The 15697-nt window shown below is 38.7% G+C and overlaps 1 protein-coding gene and 4 non-coding genes across 14 annotated transcripts in view; 4 read left to right on the forward strand and 1 right to left on the reverse strand.

Moving 5' to 3' along the window:
• Positions 1-15697, reverse strand: part of LOC134841932 (dynein axonemal heavy chain 8-like) — a 196505-nt gene that overhangs the window by 82828 nt on the left and 97980 nt on the right. The window lies entirely within an intron of this gene.
• Positions 3443-3514, forward strand: Trnai-aau (transfer RNA isoleucine (anticodon AAU)). The gene has a single exon. It is a non-coding gene; the product is annotated as a tRNA-Ile (tRNA).
• Positions 4543-4614, forward strand: Trnam-cau (transfer RNA methionine (anticodon CAU)). Its single transcript has one exon. It is a non-coding gene; the product is annotated as a tRNA-Met (tRNA).
• Positions 6729-6800, forward strand: Trnam-cau (transfer RNA methionine (anticodon CAU)). Its single transcript has one exon. It is a non-coding gene; the product is annotated as a tRNA-Met (tRNA).
• Positions 14829-14900, forward strand: Trnam-cau (transfer RNA methionine (anticodon CAU)). Its single transcript has one exon. It is a non-coding gene; the product is annotated as a tRNA-Met (tRNA).

Genomic DNA, 15697 nt, shown 5'->3' on the forward strand with positions numbered 1-15697 from the left:
GTACAGAAAACGACAAAACGCTGTTTCCAGAGCACTTTCTTTTAATTCGTATCGTGTTTCTTCAACATATACGTTATCACTTTAAATTATGATCAGCAACAATCTTTGCAATAGCACAATATCAGCCAGAGCAGTGTGGCGCAGCGGGAGCGTGATGCGACCCCCTCACTCAGAAGCCGTGGAGGAGCGTGGCGCAGCGGAAGCGTGATGCGACCCCCTCACTCAGAAGCCGTGGATCGAAACCATCTCCTGCTAATTTACTGAAGTAACATCTATCCTATTGACAAATGCAGCTTTCGCAAGACACTCGATTTAAAAATAGCTAGACTAATGGAGCTTTAAGTAGCTATTAAAACTGTATTCGTGCACCTACTCAATCACGTTGCAGATTTTTCTGTAAAAAAATACAAAATGACAAATACAGAAAACGACAAAACGCTGTTTCCAGAGCACTTTCTTTTAATTCGTATCGTGTTTCTTCAACATATACGTTATCACTTTAAATTATGATCAGCAACAATCTTTGTAATAGCACAATATTAGCCAGAGGAGCGTGGCGCAGCGGGAGCGTGATGCGACCCCCTCACTCAGAAGCCGTGGGTCGAAACCATCTCCTGCTAATTTACTGAAGTAACATCTATCCTATTGACAAATGCAGCTTTCGCAAGACACTCGATTTAAAAATAGCTAGACCAATGAAGCTTTAAGTAGCTATTAAAACTGTATTCGTGCACCTACTCAATCACGTTGCAGATTTTTCTGCAAAAAAAATACAAAATGACAAATACAGAAAACGACAAAACGCTGTTTCCAGAGCGCTTTCTTTTAATTCGTATCGTGTTTCTTCAACATATACGTTATCAATTTAAATTATGATCAGCAACAATCTTTGCAATAGCACAATATTAGCCAGAGGGGCGTGGTTTAGCGGGAGCGTGATGCGACCCCCTCACTCAGAAGCCGTGGATCGAAACCATCTCCTGCTAATTTACTGAAGTAACATCTATCCTATTGATAAATGCATCTTTCACAAGACACTTGATTTAAAATTAGCTAGACCATTGGAGCTTTGAGAAGCTATAAAAATTGTATTCCTGCACCTACTCAAACACGTTGCAGGTTTTTCTGCAAAAAGAAAATTCAAAATGACAAGTACAGAAAACGACAAAACGCTGTTTCCAGAGCACTTTCTTTTAATTCGTATCGTGTTTCTTCAACATATACGTTATCACTTTAAATTATGATCAGCAACAATCTTTGCAATAGCACAATATTAGCCAGAGCAGTGTGGTGCAGCGGGAGCGTGATGCGACCCCCTCCTGCTAATTTACTGAAGTAACATCTATCCTATTGACAAATGCAGCTTTCGCAAGACAATCGATTGAAAAATAGCTAGACCAATGGAGCTTTAAAAAGCTAGAAAACTTAGATTCGTGCATCAACTCACCCACATTGAAAGATTTTGTGCGAAAAACTTTTTAAGATAAACAATTACAGAAAACGGCTAAACGCTGTTTCCAGAGCATTTTCTAATACTTGGATTGTGGTAATCTACCCTTATGGAAACATCTTAAATTTTGGTTCAGCAAAACCAAAATCGCAATGAAAAAATATTACACCAGCAGGGTGGCGCAGCGGAAGCGTGCTGGGCCCATAACAAAGAGGTCGGTAGATCGAAACTACCTCATGCTAGTAAAGTAAAAGAACATATAACTTTTTGACAATTGCATATTTCACAAGACACTCGATTTAAAATTAGCTAGACCATTGGAGCTTTGAGAAGCTATAAAAATTGTATTCCTGCACCTACTCAAACACGTTGCAGGTTTTTCTGCAAAAAGAAAATTCAAAATGACAAGTACAGAAAACGACAAAACGCTGTTTCCAGAGCACTTTCTTTTAATTCGTATCGTGTTTCTTCAACCTATACGTTAACACTTTAAATTATTATCAACAACAAACTTTGCAATAGCACAATGTTAGCCAGAGGAGCGTGGCGCAGCGGGAGCGTGATGCGACCCCCCTCACTCAGAAGCCGTGGATCGAAACCATCTACTGCTAATTTACTGAAGTAACATCTATCCTATTGACAAATGCAGCTTTCGCAAGAAACTCGATTGAAAAATAGCTAGACCAATGGAGCTTTAAGTAGCTAGAAAACTTAGATTCGTGCACCAATGCACCCACATTGAAAGATTTTGCGCGAAAAACTTTTTAAGATAAACAATTACAGAAAACGGCTAAACGCTGTTTCCAGAGCATTTTCTAATACTTGGATTGTAGTAGTCTACCCTTATGGAAATATCTAAAACTTTGGTTCAGCAAAACCAAAATTGCAATGGCAAATTAGTAACAACAGCAGGGTGGCGCAGCGGAAGCGGGCTGGACCCATAACCCAGAGGTCGATAGATCGAAACTACCTCCTGCTAGTAAAGTAAAAGAACCTATAACTTTTTGACAATTGCATCTTTCACAAGACACTCGATTTAAAAATAGCTAGACCATTGGAGCTTTGAGAAGCTATAAAAATTGTATTACTGCACCTACTCAAACACGTTGCACGTTTTTCTGCAAAAAAAATTCAAAAAATTCAAAACGCTGTTTCCAGAGCACTTTCTTTTAATTCGTATCGTGTTTCTTCGACCTATACGTTAACACTTTAAATTATGATGAGCAACAACCTTTGCAATAGCACAAAGTTAGCCAGAGCAGCGTGGCGCAATGGGCGCGTGATGCGACTCCCCTCACTCAGAAGCCGTAGATCGAAACCATCTCCTGCTAATTTACTGAAGTAACATCTATCCTATTGACAAATGCAGCTTTCGCAAGACAATCGATTGGAAAAACGCTAGATCAATGGTAGCTTTAAGTAGCTAGAAAACTTAGATTCGTGCGCCAACTCACCCACCTTGAAAAAATTTGTGCTAAAAATTTAAAAAAAAATAATTACAGAAAACGGCTAAAAGCTGTTTCCAGAGCATTTTCTAATACTTGGATTGTGGTAATCCGCACTTAGGGAAACATCTTAAATTTTGGTTCGGCAAAACCGAAATCGCAATGGCAATATATTCAGAACAGCAGGGTGGCGCAGCGGAAGCGTGCTGCGCCCATAACCCAGAGGTCGGTAGATCGAAACTACCTCCTGCTAGTTAAGTAAAAGATTATATAATTTTTTGACAATCGCATCTTTCACAAGACACTCGATTTAAAAATTCTAGACCAATGGAGCTTTAAGTAGCTAGAAAACTTAGGTTCATGCACCTACTCACCAACTATAAAAAATTTTGTGCGATAAACTTTTTAAAATAAACAATTACAGAAAAAGCTAAACGCTGTTTCCAAAGCATTTTCTAATACTTGGATTGTTGTAATCCACCCTTATGGAAACATTTTAAATTTTGGATCAGCAAAACCAAAATTGCAATGGCAAAATGATAACAACAGCAGGGTGGCGCAGCGGAAGCGTGCTGGGCCAATAACCCAGAGGTCGGTAGATCGAAACTACCTCCTGCTAGTTAAGTAAAGGAACATATAAAATTATGACAATGGCAGCTTTCACAATTCACTCGATTTAAAAATAGCTAGACCAATGGAGCTTTAAAAAGATATTAAAACTGTATTCGCGCACCTACTCAATCACGTTGCAGATTTTTCTGCCAAAAAAATACAAATGGACAAATACAGAAAACGACAAAACGCTGTTTCCAGAGCACTTTCTTTTAATTCGTATCGTGTTTCTTCAACATATACGTTATCACTTTAAATTACGATCAGCAACAATCTTTGCAATAGCACAATATGACCCAGAGCAGCGTGGCGCAGCGGGATCGTGATGCGACCCCCTCATTCAGAAGCCGTGGATCGAATCCATCTCCTGCTAATTTACTGAAGTGACATCTATCCTATTGACAAATGCAGCTTTCGCAAGACACTCGATTGAAAAAGAGCTAGACCAATGGAGCTTTAAGTAGCTAGAAAACTTAGATTCGTACACCAACTCATCCACATCGAAAGATTTTGTGCGAAAAACTTTTTAAGATAAACAATTACAGAAAACGGCTAAACGCTGTTTCCAGAGCACTTTCTAATACTTGGATTGTGGTAATCTACCCTTATGGAAACTTCTTAAATTTTGGTTCAGCAAAACCAAAATCGCAATGGCAAAATATTAACAACAGCAGGGTGGCGCAGCGGAAGCTTGCTGGGCCCATAACCCAGAGGTCGGTAGATCGAAACTACCTCCTGCTAGTTAAGTAAAAGATTATATAATTTTTTGACAATCGCATCTTTCACAAGACACTCGATTTAAAAATTCTAGACCAATGGAGCTTTAAGTAGCTAGAAAACTTAGGTTCATGCACCTACTCACCAACTATAAAAAATTTTGTGCGATAAACTTTTTAAAATAAACAATTACAGAAAAAGCTAAACGCTGTTTCCAAAGCATTTTCTAATACTTGGATTGTTGTAATCCACCCTTATGGAAACATTTTAAATTTTGGATCAGCAAAACCAAAATTGCAATGGCAAAATGATAACAACAGCAGGGTGGCGCAGCGGAAGCGTGCTGGGCCCATAACCCAGAGGTCGGTAGATCGAAACTACCTCCTGCTAGTTAAGTAAAGGAACATATAAAATTATGACAATGGCAGCTTTCACAATTCACTCGATTTAAAAATAGCTAGAGCAATGGAGCTTTAAAAAGATATTAAAACTGTATTCGTGCACCTACTCAATCACGTTGCAGATTTTTCTGCAAAAAAAAATACAAATGGACAAATACAGAAAACGACAAAACGCTGTTTCCAGAGCACTTTCTTTTAATTCGTATCGTGTTTCTTCAACATATACGTTATCACTTTAAATTACGATCAGCAACAATCTTTGCAATAGCACAATATGACCCAGAGCAGCGTGGCGCAGCGGGATCGTGATGCGACCCCCTCATTCAGAAGCCGTGGATCGAATCCATCTCCTGCTAATTTACTGAAGTGACATCTATCCTATTGACAAATGCAGCTTTCGCAAGACACTCGATTGAAAAAGAGCTAGACCAATGGAGCTTTAAGTAGCTAGAAAACTTAGATTCGTACACCAACTCATCCACATCGAAAGATTTTGTGCGAAAAACTTTTTAAGATAAACAATTACAGAAAACGGCTAAACGCTGTTTCCAGAGCACTTTCTAATACTTGGATTGTGGTAATCTACCCTTATGGAAACTTCTTAAATTTTGGTTCAGCAAAACCAAAATCGCAATGGCAAAATATTAACAACAGCAGGGTGGCGCAGCGGAAGCTTGCTGGGCCCATAACACAGAGGTCGGTAGAACGAAACTACCTCCTGCTATTAAAGTAAAAGAACACATAACTTTTTGACAATTGCAGCTTTCACAAGACACTCGATTTAAAAATAGCTAGACCAATGGAGCTTTAAGTAGCTAGAAGACTTAGATTCGTGCACCAACTCACTCACATTGAAAAATTTTGCGCGAAAAACTTTTTAAGATAAACAATTACAGAAAACGGCTAAACGCTGTTTCTAGAGCATTTTCTAATACTTGGATTGTGGTAATCTACCCTTATGGAAACATCTTAATTTTTGGTTCAGCAAAACCGAAATCGCAATGGCAAAAAAATTACAACAGCAGGGTGGCGCAGCGGAAGCGTGCTAGGCCCATAACCCAGAGGTCGGTAGATCGAAACTACCTTCTGCTAGTAAAGTAAAAGAACATATAACTTTTTGACAATTGCATCTTTCACATGACACTCGATTTAAAAATAGCTAGACCATTGGAGCTTTGAGAAGCTATAAAAATTGTATTACTGCACCTACTCAAACACGTTGCACGTTTTTCTGCAAAAAAATTCAAAAAAGTCAAAACGCTGTTTCCAGAGCTCTTTCTTTTAATTCGTATCGTGTTTCTTCGACCTATACGTTAACACTTTAAATTATGATGAGCAACAAGCTTTGCAATAGCACAAAGTTAGCCAGAGCAGCGTGGCGCAGTGGGCGCGTGATGCGACTATCCTCACTCAGAAGCCGTAGATCGAAACCATCTCCTGCTAATTTACTGAAGTAACATCTATCCTATTGACAAATGCAGCTTTCGCAAGACAATCGATTGGAAAACAGCTAGATCAATGGTAGCTTTAAGTAGCTAGAAAACTTAGATTCGTGCGCCAACTCAGCACCTTGAAAAAATTTGTGCTAAAAATTTAAAAAAATTAATTACAGAAAACGGCTAAAAGCTGTTTCCAGAGCATTTTCCAATACTTGGATTGTGGTAATCCGCACTTAGGGAAACATCTTAAATTTTGGTTCGGCAAAACCGAAATCGCAATGGCAAAACATTCAGAACAGCAGGGTGGCGCAGCGGAAGCGTGCTGCGCCCATAACCCAGAGGTCGGTAGATCGAAACTACCTCCTGCTAGTTAAGTAAAAGATTATATAATTTTTTGACAATCGCATCTTTCACAAGACACTCGATTTAAAAAATGCTATACCAATGGAGCTTTAAGTAGCTAGAAAACTTAGGTTCATGCACCTACTCACCAACTATGAAAAATTTTGTGCGATAAACTTTTTAAAATAAACAATTACAGAAAAAGCTAAACGCTGTTTCCAAAGCATTTTCTAATACTTGGATTGTTGTAATCCACCCTTATGGAAACATTTTAAATTTTGGATCAGCAAAACCAAAATTGCAATGGCAAACTGTTAACAACAGCAGGGTGGCGCAGCGGAAGCGTGCTGGGCCCATAACCCAGAGGTCGGTAGATCGAAACTACCTCCTGCTAGTTAAGTAAAGGAACATATAACATTATGACAATGGCAGCTTTCACAATACACTCGATTTAAAAATAGCTAGACCAATGGAGCTTTAAGTAGATATTAAAACTGTATTCGTGCACCTACTCAATCACGTTGCAGTTTTTTCTGCAAAAAAATACAAAAGGACAAATACAGAAAACGACAAAACGCTGTTTCCAGAGCACTTTCTTTTAATTCGTATCGTGTTTCTTCAACATATACGTTATCACTTTAAATTACGATCACTAACAATCTTTGCAATAGCACAATATGACCCAGAGCAGCGTGGCGCAGCGTGATCGTGATGCGACCCCCTCATTCAGAAGCAGTGGATCGAAACCATCTCCTGCTAATTTACTGAAGTAATATCTATCCTATTGACAAATGCAGCTTTCGCAAGACACTCGATTGAAAAATAGCTAGACCAATGGAGCTTTAAGTAGCTAGAAAACTTAGATTCGTGCACCAACTCATCCACATCGAAAGATTTTGTGCGAAAAACTTTTTAAGATAAACAATTACAGAAAACGGCTAAACGCTGTTTCCAGAGCACTTTCTAATACTTGGATTGTGGTAATCTACCCTTATGGAAACATCTTAAATTTTGGTTCAGCAAAACCAAAATCGCAATGGCAAAATATTAACAACAGCAGGGTGGCGCAGCGGAAGCTTGCTGGGCCCATAACCCAGAGGTCGGTAGATCGAAACTACCTCCTGCTATTAAAGTAAGAGAACACGTAACTTTTTGACAATTGCAGCTTTCACAAGACACTCGATTTAAAAATAGCTAGACCAATGGAGCTTTAAGTAGCTAGAAGACTTAGATTCGTGCACCAACTCACTCACATTGAAAAATTTTGCGCGAAAAACTTTTTAAGATAAACAATTACAGAAAACGGCTAAACGCTGTTTCTAGAGCATTTTCTAATACTTGGATTGTGGTAATCTACCCTTATGGAAACATCTTAAATTTTGGTTCAGCAAAACCGAAATCGCAATGGCAAAAATCTTACAACATCAGGGTGGCGCAGCGGAAGCGTGCTAGGCCCATAACCCAGAGGTCGGTAGATCGAAACTACCTCCTGCTAGTAAAGTAAAAGAACATATAACTTTTTGACAATTGCATCTTTCACATGACACTCGATTTAAAAATAGCTAGACCATTGGAGCTTTGAGAAGCTATAAAAATTGTATTCGTGCACCTACTCAAACACGTTACAGGTTTTTCTGCAAAAAAAAAGTTCAAATTGACAAATATAGAAAACAAAAAAAACGCTGTTTCCAGAGCACTTTCTTTCAATTCGTATCGTGTTTCTTCAACCTATACGTTAACACTTTAAATTACTATCAGCAAAAATCTTTGCAATAGCACAATATTAGCCAGAGCAGCGTGGTGCAGCGGGAGCGTGATGCGACCCCACTCACTCAGAAGCCGTGGATCGAAACCATCTCCTGCTAATTTACTGAAGTAACATCTATCCTATTGACAAATGCAGCTTTCGCAAGACAATCGATTGGAAAATAGCTAGACCAATGGAGCTTTAAGTAGCTAGAAAACTTAGATTCGTGCACCAACTCATCCACATCGAAAGATTTTGTGCGAAAAACTTTTTAAGATAAACAATTACAGAAAACGGCTAAACGCTGTTTCCAGAGCACTTTCTAATACTTGGATTGTGGTAATCTACCCTTATGGAAACATCTTAAATTTTGGTTCAGCAAAACCAAAATCGCAATGGCAAAATATTAACAACAGCAGGGTGGCGCAGCGGAAGCTTGCTGGGCCCATAACCCAGAGGTCGGTAGATCGAAACTACCTCCTGCTATTAAAGTAAGAGAACACGTAACTTTTTGACAATTGCAGCTTTCACAAGACACTCGATTTAAAAATAGCTAGACCAATGGAGCTTTAAGTAGCTAGAAGACTTAGATTCGTGCACCAACTCACTCACATTGAAAAATTTTGCGCGAAAAACTTTTTAAGATAAACAATTACAGAAAACGGCTAAACGCTGTTTCTAGAGCATTTTCTAATACTTGGATTGTGGTAATCTACCCTTATGGAAACATCTTAAATTTTGGTTCAGCAAAACCGAAATCGCAATGGCAAAAAACTTACAACAGCAGGGTGGCGCAGCGGAAGCGTGCTAGGCCCATAACCCAGAGGTCGGTAGATCGAAACTACCTCCTGCTAGTAAAGTAACAGAACATATAACTTTTTGACAATTGCATCTTTCACATGACACTCGATTTAAAAATAGCTAGACCATTGGAGCTTTGAGAAGCTATAAAAATTGTATTCGTGCACCTACTCAAACACGTTGCAGGTTTTTTTGCCAAAAAAAAGTCAAAATGACAAATACAGAAAACGACAAAACGCTGTTTCCAGACCACTTTCTTTTAATTCGTATCGTGTTTCTTCAACCTACACGTTATCACTTTAAATTATTATCAACAACAATCTTTGCAATAGCACAATATTAGCCAGAGCAGCGTGGTGCAGCGGGAGCGTGATGCGACCCCACTCACTCAGAAGCCGTAAATCGAAACCATCTCCTGCTAATTTACTGTAGTATCATCTATCCTATTGACAAATGCACCTTTCACAGGACACTCGATTGGAAAATAGCTAGACCAATGGAGCTTTAAGTAGCTAGAAAACTTAGATTCGTGCACCAATTGACCCACATTGAAAGTTTTTGTGCGAAAATTTTTTTAAGATAAACAATTACAGAAAATGGCTAAACGCTGTTTCAAGAGCATTTTGTAATACTTGGATTTTGGTAATCTACCCTTATGGAAACATCTTAAATTTTGGTTCAGCAAAACCAAAATCGCAATGGCAAAATATTAACAACAACAGGGTGGCGCAGCGGAAGAGTGCTGGGCCCATAACCCAGAGGTCGGTAGATCGAAACTACCTCCTGCTAGTTAAGTAAAGGAACATATAACATTATGACAATGGCAGCTTTCACAATACACTCGATTTAAAAATAGCTAGACCAATGGAGCTTTAAGTAGATATTAAAACTGTATTCGTGCACCTACTCAATCACGTTGCAGTTTTTTCTGCAAAAAAATACAAAAGGACAAATACAGAAAACGACAAAACGCTGTTTCCAGAGCACTTTCTTTTAATTCGTATCGTGTTTCTTCAACATATACGTTATCACTTTAAATTACGATCACTAACAATCTTTGCAATAGCACAATATGACCCAGAGCAGCGTGGCGCAGCGTGATCGTGATGCGACCCCCTCATTCAGAAGCAGTGGATCGAAACCATCTCCTGCTAATTTACTGAAGTAATATCTATCCTATTGACAAATGCAGCTTTCGCAAGACACTCGATTGAAAAATAGCTAGACCAATGGAGCTTTAAGTAGCTAGAAAACTTAGATTCGTGCACCAACTCATCCACATCGAAAGATTTTGTGCGAAAAACTTTTTAAGATAAACAATTACAGAAAACGGCTAAACGCTGTTTCCAGAGCACTTTCTAATACTTGGATTGTGGTAATCTACCCTTATGGAAACATCTTAAATTTTGGTTCAGCAAAACCAAAATCGCAATGGCAAAATATTAACAACAGCAGGGTGGCGCAGCGGAAGCTTGCTGGGCCCATAACCCAGAGGTCGGTAGATCGAAACTACCTCCTGCTATTAAAGTAAGAGAACACGTAACTTTTTGACAATTGCAGCTTTCACAAGACACTCGATTTAAAAATAGCTAGACCAATGGAGCTTTAAGTAGCTAGAAGACTTAGATTCGTGCACCAACTCACTCACATTGAAAAATTTTGCGCGAAAAACTTTTTAAGATAAACAATTACAGAAAACGGCTAAACGCTGTTTCTAGAGCATTTTCTAATACTTGGATTGTGGTAATCTACCCTTATGGAAACATCTTAAATTTTGGTTCAGCAAAACCGAAATCGCAATGGCAAAAAACTTACAACATCAGGGTGGCGCAGCGGAAGCGTGCTAGGCCCATAACCCAGAGGTCGGTAGATCGAAACTACCTCCTGCTAGTAAAGTAAAAGAACATATAACTTTTTGACAATTGCATCTTTCACATGACACTCGATTTAAAAATAGCTAGACCATTGGAGCTTTGAGAAGCTATAAAAATTGTATTCGTGCACCTACTCAAACACGTTACAGGTTTTTCTGCAAAAAAAAAGTTCAAATGGACAAATATAGAAAACAAAAAAAACGCTGTTTCCAGAGCACTTTCTTTCAATTCGTATCGTGTTTCTTCAACCTATACGTTAACACTTTAAATTACTATCAGCAAAAATCTTTGCAATAGCACAATATTAGCCAGAGCAGCGTGGTGCAGCGGGAGCGTGATGCGACCCCACTCACTCAGAAGCCGTGGATCGAAACCATCTCCTGCTAATTTACTGAAGTAACATCTATCCTATTGACAAATGCAGCTTTCGCAAGACAATCGATTGGAAAATAGCTAGACCAATGGAGCTTTAAGTAGCTAGAAAACTTAGATTCGTGCACCAACTCATCCACATCGAAAGATTTTGTGCGAAAAACTTTTTAAGATAAACAATTACAGAAAACGGCTAAACGCTGTTTCCAGAGCACTTTCTAATACTTGGATTGTGGTAATCTACCCTTATGGAAACATCTTAAATTTTGGTTCAGCAAAACCAAAATCGCAATGGCAAAATATTAACAACAGCAGGGTGGCGCAGCGGAAGCTTGCTGGGCTCATAACCCAGAGGTCGGTAGATCGAAACTACCTCCTGCTATTAAAGTAAGAGAACACGTAACTTTTTGACAATTGCAGCTTTCACAAGACACTCGATTTAAAAATAGCTAGACCAATGGAGCTTTAAGTAGCTAGAAGACTTAGATTCGTGCACCAACTCACTCACATTGAAAAATTTTGCGCGAAAAACTTTTTAAGATAAACAATTACAGAAAACGGCTAAACGCTGTTTCTAGAGCATTTTCTAATACTTGGATTGTGGTAATCTACCCTTATGGAAACATCTTAAATTTTGGTTCAGCAAAACCGAAATCGCAATGGCAAAAAACTTACAACAGCAGGGTGGCGCAGCGGAAGCGTGCTAGGCCCATAACCCAGAGGTCGGTAGATCGAAACTACCTCCTGCTAGTAAAGTAAAAGAACATATAACTTTTTGACAATTGCATCTTTCACATGACACTCGATTTAAAAATAGCTAGACCATTGGAGCTTTGAGAAGCTATAAAAATTGTATTCGTGCACCTACTCAAACACGTTGCAGGTTTTTTTGCCAAAAAAAAGTCAAAATGACAAATACAGAAAACGACAAAACGCTGTTTCCAGACCACTTTCTTTTAATTCGTATCGTGTTTCTTCAACCTACACGTTATCACTTTAAATTATTATCAACAACAATCTTTGCAATAGCACAATATTAGCCAGAGCAGCGTGGTGCAGCGGGAGCGTGATGCGACCCCACTCACTCAGAAGCCGTAAATCGAAACCATCTCCTGCTAATTTACTGTAGTATCATCTATCCTATTGACAAATGCACCTTTCACAGGACACTCGATTTAAAAATAGCTAGAACAAGGGAGCTTTAAGTAGCTAGAAAACTTAGGTTTGTGCACCTACTCACCCACTATGGAAAATTTTGTGCGAAAAATTTTTTACAATAAACAATTACAGAAAACGGCTAAACGCTGTTTCCAGAGCATTTTCTAATACTTGGATTGTGGTAATCCACCCTCATGGAAACATCTTAAAATTTGGATCAGCAAAATCAAAATTGCAATGGCAAAAAAATCACAACAGCAGGGTGGCGCAGCGGAAGCGTGCTGGGACCATAACCCAGAGGTCGGTAGATCGAAACTACCTCCTGCTAGTTAAGTAAAAGAACATATAACCTTATGACATTTGCAGCTTTCACAAGACACTCGAATTAAAAATAGCTAGACTAATGGAGCTTTAAGTAGCTATTAAAATTGTATTCATGCACCTACTCCAACAGGTTGCAGATTTTTCTGCAAAAAAAATACAAAATGACAAATACAGAAAACGACAAAACGCTGTTTCCAGAGCACTTTTTTAAATTCCTATCGTGTTTCTTCAACCTATACGTTATCACTTTAAATTATTATCAACAACAATCTTTGCAATAGCACAATATTAGCCAGAGCAGCGTGGTGCAGCGGGAGCGTGATGCGACCCCACTCACTCAGAAGCCGTAAATCGAAACCATCTCCTGCTAATTTACTGTAGTATCATCTATCCTATTGACAAATGCACCTTTCACAGGACACTCGATTTAAAAATAGCTAGACCAATGGAGCTTTAAGTAGCTAGAAAACTTAAAATCGTGCACCAACTCACCCACTTTGAAAGATTTTGTGCGAAAAACTTTTTACAAATAACAATTACAGAAAACGGCTAAACGCTGTTTCCAGAGCACTTTCTAATACTTGGATTGTGGTAATCCACCCTTGTGGAAACATCTTAAAATTTGGATCAGCAAAATCAAAATTGCAATGGCAAAAAAATCACAACAGCAGGGTGGCGCAGCGGAAGCGTGCTGGGCCCATAACCCAGAGGTTGGTAGATCGAAACTACCTCCTGCTAGTTAAGTAAAAGAACATATAACCTTATGACATTTGCAGCTTTCACAAGACACTCGATTTAAAAATAGCTAGACTAATGGAGCTTTAAGTAGCTATTAAAATTGTAATCATGCACCTACTGAAACAAGTTGCAGATTTTTCTGCAAAAAAATACAAAATGACAAATACAGAAAACGACAAAACGCTGTTTCCAGAGCACTTTTTTAAATTCCTATCGTGTTTCTTCAACCTATACGTTATCACTTTAAATTACTATCAGCTAAAATCTTTGCAATAGCACAATATTAGCCAGAGCAGCGTGGTGCAGCGGGAGCGTGATGTGACCCCACTCAATCAGAAGCCGTAAATCGAAACCATCTCTTGCTAATTTACTGTAGTATCATCTATCCTATTGACAAATGCTTCTTTCACAGGACACTCGATTTAAAAATAGCTAGAACAATGAAGCTTTAAGTAGCTAGAAAACTTAGGTTTGTGCACCTACTCACCCACTATGGAAAATTTTGTGCGAAAAACATTTTACAATAAACAATTACAGAAAACGGCTAAACGCTGTTTCCAGAGCACTTTCTAATACTTGGATTGTGGTAATCCACCCTTATGGAAACATCTTAGAATTTGGATCAGCAAAATCAAAATTGCAATGGCAAAAAAAATCACAACAGCAGGGTGGCGCAGCGGAAGCGTGCTGGGCCCATAACCCAGAGGTTGGTAGATCGAAACTACCTCCTGCTAGTTAAGTAAGAGAACATATAACCTTATGACATTTGCAGCTTTCACAAGACACTCGATTTAAAATTAGCTAGACTAATGGAGCTTTAAGTAGCTATTAAAATTGTATTCATGCACCTACTCAAACAGGTTGCAGATTTTTCTGCAAAAAAAATACAAAATGACAAATACAGAAAACGACAAAACGCTGTTTCCAGAGCACTTTTTAAAATTCCTATCGTGTTTTTTCAACCTATACGTTATCACTTTAAAGTATGATCAGCAACAATCTTTGCAATAACACAATATTAGCCAGAGCAGCGTGGCGCAGCGGGAGCGTGATGCAACCCCCTCACTCAGAAGCCGTAGATCGAAACCAACTTCTGCTAATTTACTGAAGGATCTATCCTATTGACATCTATCCTATTGACAAATGCAGCTTTCGCAAGATACTCGATTGAAAAATAGCTAGACCAATGGAGCTTTAAGTAGCTAGAAAACTTAAATTCGTGCACCAACTCACCCACTTTGAAAGATTTTGTGCGAAAAACTTTTTACAAATAACAATTACAGAAAACGGCTAAACGCTGTTTCCAGAGCATTTTCTAATACTTGGATTGTGGTAATCCACCCTTATGGAAACATCTTAAAATTTGGATCAGCAAAATCAAAATTGCAATGGCAAATAAAATCACAACAGCAGGGTGGCGCAGCGGAAGCGTGCTGGGCCCATAACCCAGAGGTCGGTAGATCGAAACTACCTCCTGCTAGTTAAGTAAAAGAACATATAACCTGATGACATTTGCAGCTTTCACAAGACACTCGATTTAAAAATAGCTAGACTAATGGAGCTTTAAGTAGCTATTAAAGTTGTATTCATGCACCTACTCAAACAGGTTGCAGATTTTTCTGCAAAAAAAGTACAAAATGACAAATACAGAAAACGACAAAACGCTGTTTCCAGAGCACTTTTTTAAATTCCTGTCGTGTTTCTTCAACCTATACGTTATCACTTTAAAGTATGATCAGCAACAATCTTTGCAATAATACAATATTAGCCAGAGCAGCGTGGCGCAGCGGGAGCGTGATGCAACCCCCTCAATCAGAAGCCGCAGATCGAAACCAACTTCTGCTAATTTACTGAAGGATCTATCCTATTGACATCTATCCTATTGACAAATGCAGCTTTCGCAAGACACTCGATTGAAAAATAGCTAGACCAATGGAGCTTTAAGTAGCTAGAAAACTTAAATTCGTGCACCAACTCACCCACTTTGAAAGATTTTGTGCGAAAAACTTTTTAAGATAAACAATTACGAAAAACGGCTAAACGTTGTTTCCAGAGAATTTTCTAATACTTGGATTGTGGTAATCTACCCTTATGGAAACATCTTAAGTTTTGGTTCAGCAAAACCAAATTTGCAATGGCAAAATATTAACAACAGCAGGGTGGCGCAGCGGAAGCGTGCTGGGCCCATTACCCAGAGGTCGGTAGATCGAAACTACCTCCTGCTAGTAAAGTTAAAGAACATATAACTTTTTGACAATTGCATCTTTCACAAGACAC

The sequence above is a fragment of the Symsagittifera roscoffensis genome, chromosome 3, assembly GCF_963678635.1.
Source record: "Symsagittifera roscoffensis chromosome 3, txSymRosc1.1, whole genome shotgun sequence".
Lineage (NCBI taxonomy): Eukaryota > Metazoa > Xenacoelomorpha > Acoela > Convolutidae > Symsagittifera > Symsagittifera roscoffensis.